Source organism: Bactrocera tryoni, chromosome 3, assembly GCF_016617805.1.
Source record: "Bactrocera tryoni isolate S06 chromosome 3, CSIRO_BtryS06_freeze2, whole genome shotgun sequence".
In the NCBI taxonomy this organism is placed as follows: Eukaryota; Metazoa; Arthropoda; class Insecta; order Diptera; family Tephritidae; genus Bactrocera; species Bactrocera tryoni.
The window spans coordinates 39,017,047-39,023,696 of NC_052501.1; the positions used below are offsets into that span (position 1 = coordinate 39,017,047).

General features: G+C 37.5%; 1 protein-coding gene across 2 annotated transcripts in view; it reads right to left on the reverse strand.

Annotated features, from left to right (window-relative positions):
- Positions 1–3,591, reverse strand: part of LOC120771006 (myb-like protein Q) — a 113,843-nt gene extending 110,252 nt beyond the window's left edge. Inside the window, exon 1 of one of the 2 annotated variants that reach the window (XM_040098768.1) lies at positions 3,541–3,591. The gene's annotated coding sequence lies outside the window, so the exon portion shown is untranslated. Of the gene's footprint in view, positions 1–3,444 lie in introns of both variants that reach the window. The other variant, XM_040098767.1, reaches the window with a different exon arrangement.
- Between the last annotated feature and the right edge of the window lie 3,059 nt (positions 3,592–6,650).

The window sequence follows — 6,650 nt, forward strand, 5'->3', positions numbered from 1 at the left end:
AAATGTTTGTTATATAATTGTAAACTTATATAAAAACTATAATATCATTTCAAGCTAATATTATAGCACTTTTCTGACTAATGACCATGCTGACATTCGAGACAAGACCAGATAAATGTCATACACAGAGCATGTGGCTTTTAGTCGCCTTACGACAGGTATGCCTTGCCGCGGGCATATTCGGTTTCCCCCCCCTACCCAAAGGGGGTCCCCCCTACCCACAGGGGGAACCTACACCATGACAGTCATAACTTCGAAGTCGTAAATAATTTCGTCTATCTTGGAACCAGCATTAATACGAATGTCAGCCTCGAAATCCAACGCAGAATAACTCTTGCCAACAGATGCTACTTCGGACTGAGTAGGTTGGGAGTAAAGTCATCTATCGACGAACAAAGACCAAATCCTATTAGGCACTAACCGTCTCCATATTGCATTATGGTGCAGAGACATGGACGATGTCAACATCGTATGAGTCGACGTTACGAGTTATCGAGAGAACGGTTCCGCGTAAGATTATGGTCTTTTGCGCATTGGCCTCGGCGAATATCGCAGTCGATGGAACGGTGAGTTGTGGGAGATATACGACGACTATGTCAATGTTCAGCGAATTAAAAGACAGCGCCTAGGCTGGCTAGGTCATGTCATCCGAATGAATGAAAACACTTTAATTAAAAAAATAATAACACAATACACAATATTGGAGACCTTAATGTGTTTTTATCAGCATACCATAAACTTCTGGAGGTGGTTACAGTCACGGCAACACTCTTACCATTGTTTCGTCTACCATGAATATTGTAGTAATGCTGTAGTTTTCAAAAGAGTCCCGATATTAGGCATTTATGCGAGGACTTCTTTCAATTGTTGAAATACTTCTCAAATCAGATTCTTGGGATAGCCTTTAGCTCTCTCAGCGATTTCACTTTTAACGTTAATATAATCGTTGATTAATACCTCGGCGAAAATAACATTCAAACAGAACCGGAAATCCTATGGTTAGAGTAAAAAAACTATAATGAAAAAACTGAATTCATTTTATGAATATTTTCGGAACCATTTTCGTTATAAAAACATCTTGTTTTAACATATTGTTTATTAATTGTAGATATATTTCCATTTCACTCAACGGAAAGGACAGAAATCAATGAACCCATCATAATAAGGGTATGGAAAGATATACATACATATGTATACACGTAAACCATTTTGGAAACCAAGTGACATTTTGTTAGTTTCATATTTCTTACAACCAGATCGGGACAGGAATTCACAGGAATAAAAACTTTCATTGATATGAAAAACGTTATTGTTTTATTAAAAAAAAACTTTTGTAGCGCTCTTATTGAAAAACCCGCTCTTAAGGTTGAGGCCACTGACTCCGAATTGCAGTCGTAAGTTTTAATAATTTCGACTCGTTGCTGGATGGCATATCTTTCCATGATGAAAGGGCAAACCTTACTGAAGAGAAATATCAAAAGAGTGGGGAAAAATATGGCGTCGTTTGCTGTCCCATCGGGAAACTTTTGTAGTGTCCTATTGAAAACCTTATACATGGTATTAAGTTAACTACGGAATGTATGTCACCATGGAGAGAAATCGTGGTTTTTATTTTACCCATTTTGTACACTTTTCTGAGAAAATTATTTAAATATTATAGTTTCTTAGATTAGGGTCGAAGGTAGTATACTCTCTAGTTCAAATACTCCACTAATTTATATGGCAGACTACTTTAAAATTCTGCCTCAATACCAAATTTTGGTTCATTAAACTAATTGAAATTGAGTTATACAATATCATTTACATTTTTCCAATAAGTGGCGTCCTAATTAATATGTATAATAACAGAAAATTTAATAACCGATATTGATACAGGTATGTATATCCAGTTAAGACCATCTTAAAATTTTCCATTGATAAAATAAAAATCCCATAACCAATTTCACCCTCAATATAATCATGACGGAACCATGTTTTGTACCCTTGAATTCTGGTTTCAGAATTCCAGGATTCTGATTTAAGACGATAGAATAACATCAAATTGTTGCTTCGGAGACGATAGTGAACTTGCGATTTTTGTCTATTTCTTCAAAATAACAAGTTTTGTGTCACTCAAAATCGAAAATTCATAAACGAATTGTCCGACAGCTGTGAAAATTGTACATTTGTATGTATATCTATTAATATTTTGGTCAAACTGAAAACATAAGGATGTAATTCTCAACAAAAGATGTAATAATCAACAAAAGAATGTAAAATGTTTGAGAAAATACTTGCGCTGAAAATAATAAAGTTCTGCTTCAATTAAATGTACATTCCAGCTACAAATATTATTAAAAAAGAATAAATAAATTACCAAAGAAACAAAAGTTTTTCGTTAGAAGCTGAAGGAGCAGCGTAGCATATCGAAAATACCTATTTCTTTCAAACATGCTTCCGTTATAATTGAAGCAAGAACACAGCTTGACACATAATAGATTTCCCGCATACCGTTTGCTCATTAATCTGAAGTGACACAGTTATTTTTAATCCAAATGAAAATGCAAAATTATTTACATATCCCTGAGTAAGCCAACTTGTCAAGTGTCAAATAAACTTGTCCATCGCCGCAGAGCACAGCAAAAAAGCGAAAAAGCATAGAATTCACAACAAAGTGAAGGAAGAGAGAACATGCAAGATTTCGCCCGCTTTTCCGTGACATTCTGGTTTATTTGCCACCACTTGTTCCGGACCATTTCGATTTCAATTTCGCAGCAACGTCAACCCAAAGTTTTCATTTCTGGTTGTTTTTGTTTTCCTTGCTTTTATGCGCTCACTAATAACGGTAAAAATATTTATACAATTCTAAAACGAATCTGTGTAGAACATTTGCATGTCACCGATGGGAAATGGTCAAATGAGTTCTGAAAGTCGCGCGACGGGGCGTATGAGCAACATGCAAAAGTTTCACTTGGATACCACAACAGTCGGCCTGGCCGGGCTTTGTCTCTACCGACGCATGGACTTTTACATTTTAATACCGACAGCTGTGAACCCATACTGTTGTTTTTGTGTGGGCGGCTTGAGATTAGGCAACCAACAGGCAGCGGTGGCCAAAGTGGAGTGGGAAGCTGACAGCTGTTGTCCTGCAATATTTTTGTTTTTTGTTTGAAGAAAGCATTTGCGAAGCTACTTTACTGTACTCAAATGCTTGGATGTTTTGTTTTTTATATGCTTTGTGGGCGTTATTAATTTCCGTAGCATGTCACCAACTTCCATTTAAGTCGTGTTTTCGGTTGCCCTCATGCACTTTTACACTTTCCACATTTACATACACAGCTGTTTGCGTTGTCTACACCAAGAAGTGATGCCGTCTAACTTTTCACACTGAAATCTTTCACTCCGTATGCTGAATACATGCATCTTAATACACAATCTTTTCATTATGGGAAATGCACAGCTTACTTTTACGTTTCTGTGTTTTTATTTTTCCTTAAATTGACCTCTGAAAATCAATGAATTTCTGTGATTCAACACAATTTTACTATTTCACTTATTCACTTTTGCACTTGTCCAGCTTCCGTTGCTGACGTCTGACGCCGTTGACAGTTGCACGTTCACTGATAACACACAGCATCTTTCACACACAGCTGAACTCGCAGGCAGTCGGTTTGTGCGCCTAAATGCTGGCAATGCTTGGCACTTTTGTGGTAGCAACAGCCGTTTGCCGAATGACCGGTGAATATTTGAGTAGTGTCTCGCAGATTGCGGGCTCTATGCCTTGTGCGTGTGTGTGTGTTTGTCTGTCGGCTGTTTGGTTCTCATGAGATGCAACGCGTGGTTATCGGCGACAGCACGTATACGCAGCAGCCAGCATCACTTCGTTAGAGTCTCGTTAGTTCGGCGGCACTTTCTCAGCTGTGTTTAGTGAGCACTCGAGCTTGGTGCTCGCAGCGTTTTAAATGATTTCCGGATGCTGTGCATGTAGGGAGCGTGCTAGAGCAATTTGAAGTATGCGAGAGAGAGTTTGGTACTGCTGCTGACGAGAGAATCACGCCGCTCATTCGCAAATTTTGTTTAGCAACATGTTGCTGATTTTCAATCACATTTTACCTTGACTTATCGCTTAGTACACATCGATATTTATTGGACTTCAGAAGCGGTGCTTTTAGTTGAAAGCACATATTTATACAGGCACCAGAAAAAGGGTCTGATATGAAGAAAAGTGGTTGATACGCAACTAAATTGATCGAAATATCTATTTTAAAGCTGCGTAATTAGATAACAATTTTTTTTTAATAGAGGGTCGGCTTTATTACTGCCTTAAGCCCAAATATATGTGGCGGTTTCGATTGAAGATAAATTTCCAAGTAATTTCAGACATGAAAGTATCACGGAAACCGAACTTAGACGCTGGAGTAGAGAAATCAGCATAATAGTGGGACTCGATTATGATATATGCACGTTGTATTGATCTGGTGCTGGCCTTTGCTCTGTAAGCAACTAACACAGAAATAAGTTCTTGATTCTACGATTGCAAATTGCATAAACGATCAGAATCGGTCTTCGATTACTAGATCACAGCAGAGTCTTCCAAGTGGATATCACAGCGATTAAAGAAAGATGGCTTGCTCTGTAAAGACGATGGTTATAGCAAGAAATGTATTTATATTCAGAGAAACCCAAGCTTATTAAAAATCGCTAAAGTTGTTTGTATGCTTCATTGAATATAGTCAAAGAATGATTGATTCCTTATTGCATCAACATTATCTTTCAATATGTGGTGTATTGGGTTCCCCAACATAATGATATTCGCTTTGAAGCAGAGCCTTATAATTATTCTCCGATAAAAGAGGAACATGTATGCTTCTGGCTCCTTATAGGTATTTAAGCTGCAAAAATGCTATGTATATAGCTGAGACTCGGTGGAAACAATACTTGGCTTCCGCATCAAGCAGACAAACATGACATGAACCGAATATGGGCCGCACATGCTGATAATTGAAATTCAAAAAGAATGATATAAGAACTGTAGTAGGCGATATAAGAAGTCTCTGTCTAATTGGCAGACATGATTATTGTAGAAGCCGTCAAACAGTAGACGAAGGGGACACTATAAAACCTCTTCTATGCGAGTGCAAGACTTTGAATAGGAACTATCGGTCGAGAGTTTCTTGACGATGTGAGAGGATTTTAGTCCTGGGGGCTTCACCATGCTCCTTGTTAAGGTCTAAATTCAGCGTCAGATATCCACTCTATCTACCACCCTAAGAACATATATAATTGAGGATACCTATACAAAGCGCGAGCTGTCAGCTCTATGGTTAGCAACTTTAGCAATTGAAGAAAGTGATAGAGCTCTTGAATACGTATATTGGATATATTTAACATTTTGAAGTCCCTCCACAACTAGTGTCCTGATTAATATTTTTTTCCGCACTCGCTATCGGATGTATTATCTTCTACGCCATAAGGTCTGGGTTTAAGTTGTGTGAAATCAAGTGAAGACTTTTTGCTCCCAAACTGAGACGAATGCGTAATGCGCGATTTATGGAGGAATCACAATTACAATAAGTGGCTTGAGTGCTAAAGCCTCCGGTTACAAACTAATTTAATCGCTTGTTTTACCAAAAATTTCGTTAAATAAATTAAAAATACACAAGTCGGGAAGGGTTAAGTTCGGACGTAACCGAGCATTTTATTCTATAAATAATATTCTTATTACACCGAAGTCATTCTCAAATATGTGAGATATATGTGATATAAACTCAACCGAAAAAGTCTAAATTTAGTATAACGAGATGATATGAAAGCGTCTACCAGAAGAAAAGAATTCATTATATTGGAGATATGACTTTTAGACCAAGGTTTGACCAACTTCTTCGATATTCAGCGCTAAACCACATAATTTTTAAGAAAATCTGTCCGTTTAGTTTCACTAAAATATCACACATTTACGAGAATGGGTTACAATGGTTTAAATTCAGTTGGAAAGTCGGAAATCAGTATATATGGTTATTGTGGGTAGAGAACGGTCTGAGCTTGTTGCATTAACCTTTGACATTATTAGGAATACTCGAGAACATGCAACCTTTAAGCAAATAAATTACACACTGACTATATATTCGGCTTAAGATTTACTAGAATAACCATCATAATTATAATATAATGAAATCTCACATATTTAAGGCCTTACACCCTACTAAATATTATTAATACCGGGATTTCTAAACACCCGGCTGACTTTACTCCTTATGGTTGGTGATGGTATGTGAGATACCTTAATGAAACCCCAGTCATATTTTATCAGTGTGTGGAAAGTTAATGTAACGGGCCTTTATTTGACAGATCACGCGCGAGTCGTGTCAAGCTGTCATGTTATTTTTGTTCAGTATTGTTTGGCATTTCATCACTGAAAGGCGTAAGAATATTGTTTACAAATCGTAACACTTTCTTACGAAAATCCTTAAGCCTATGGTCAACATAATCGGGCTACTGATCGCACTATTCGCAACGCCATTACACGTCTTCACCTAGCATTCATTATTCGATAATATTAGACCGAATAGCACGCAGTGAAGAAAATATAGCAGCCGTAACGCAAAGTGTACACGAAGACAGTAGACAGTCGATTCGGCGCCGCTCGCATCAACTCGGACTGACGTATGAAC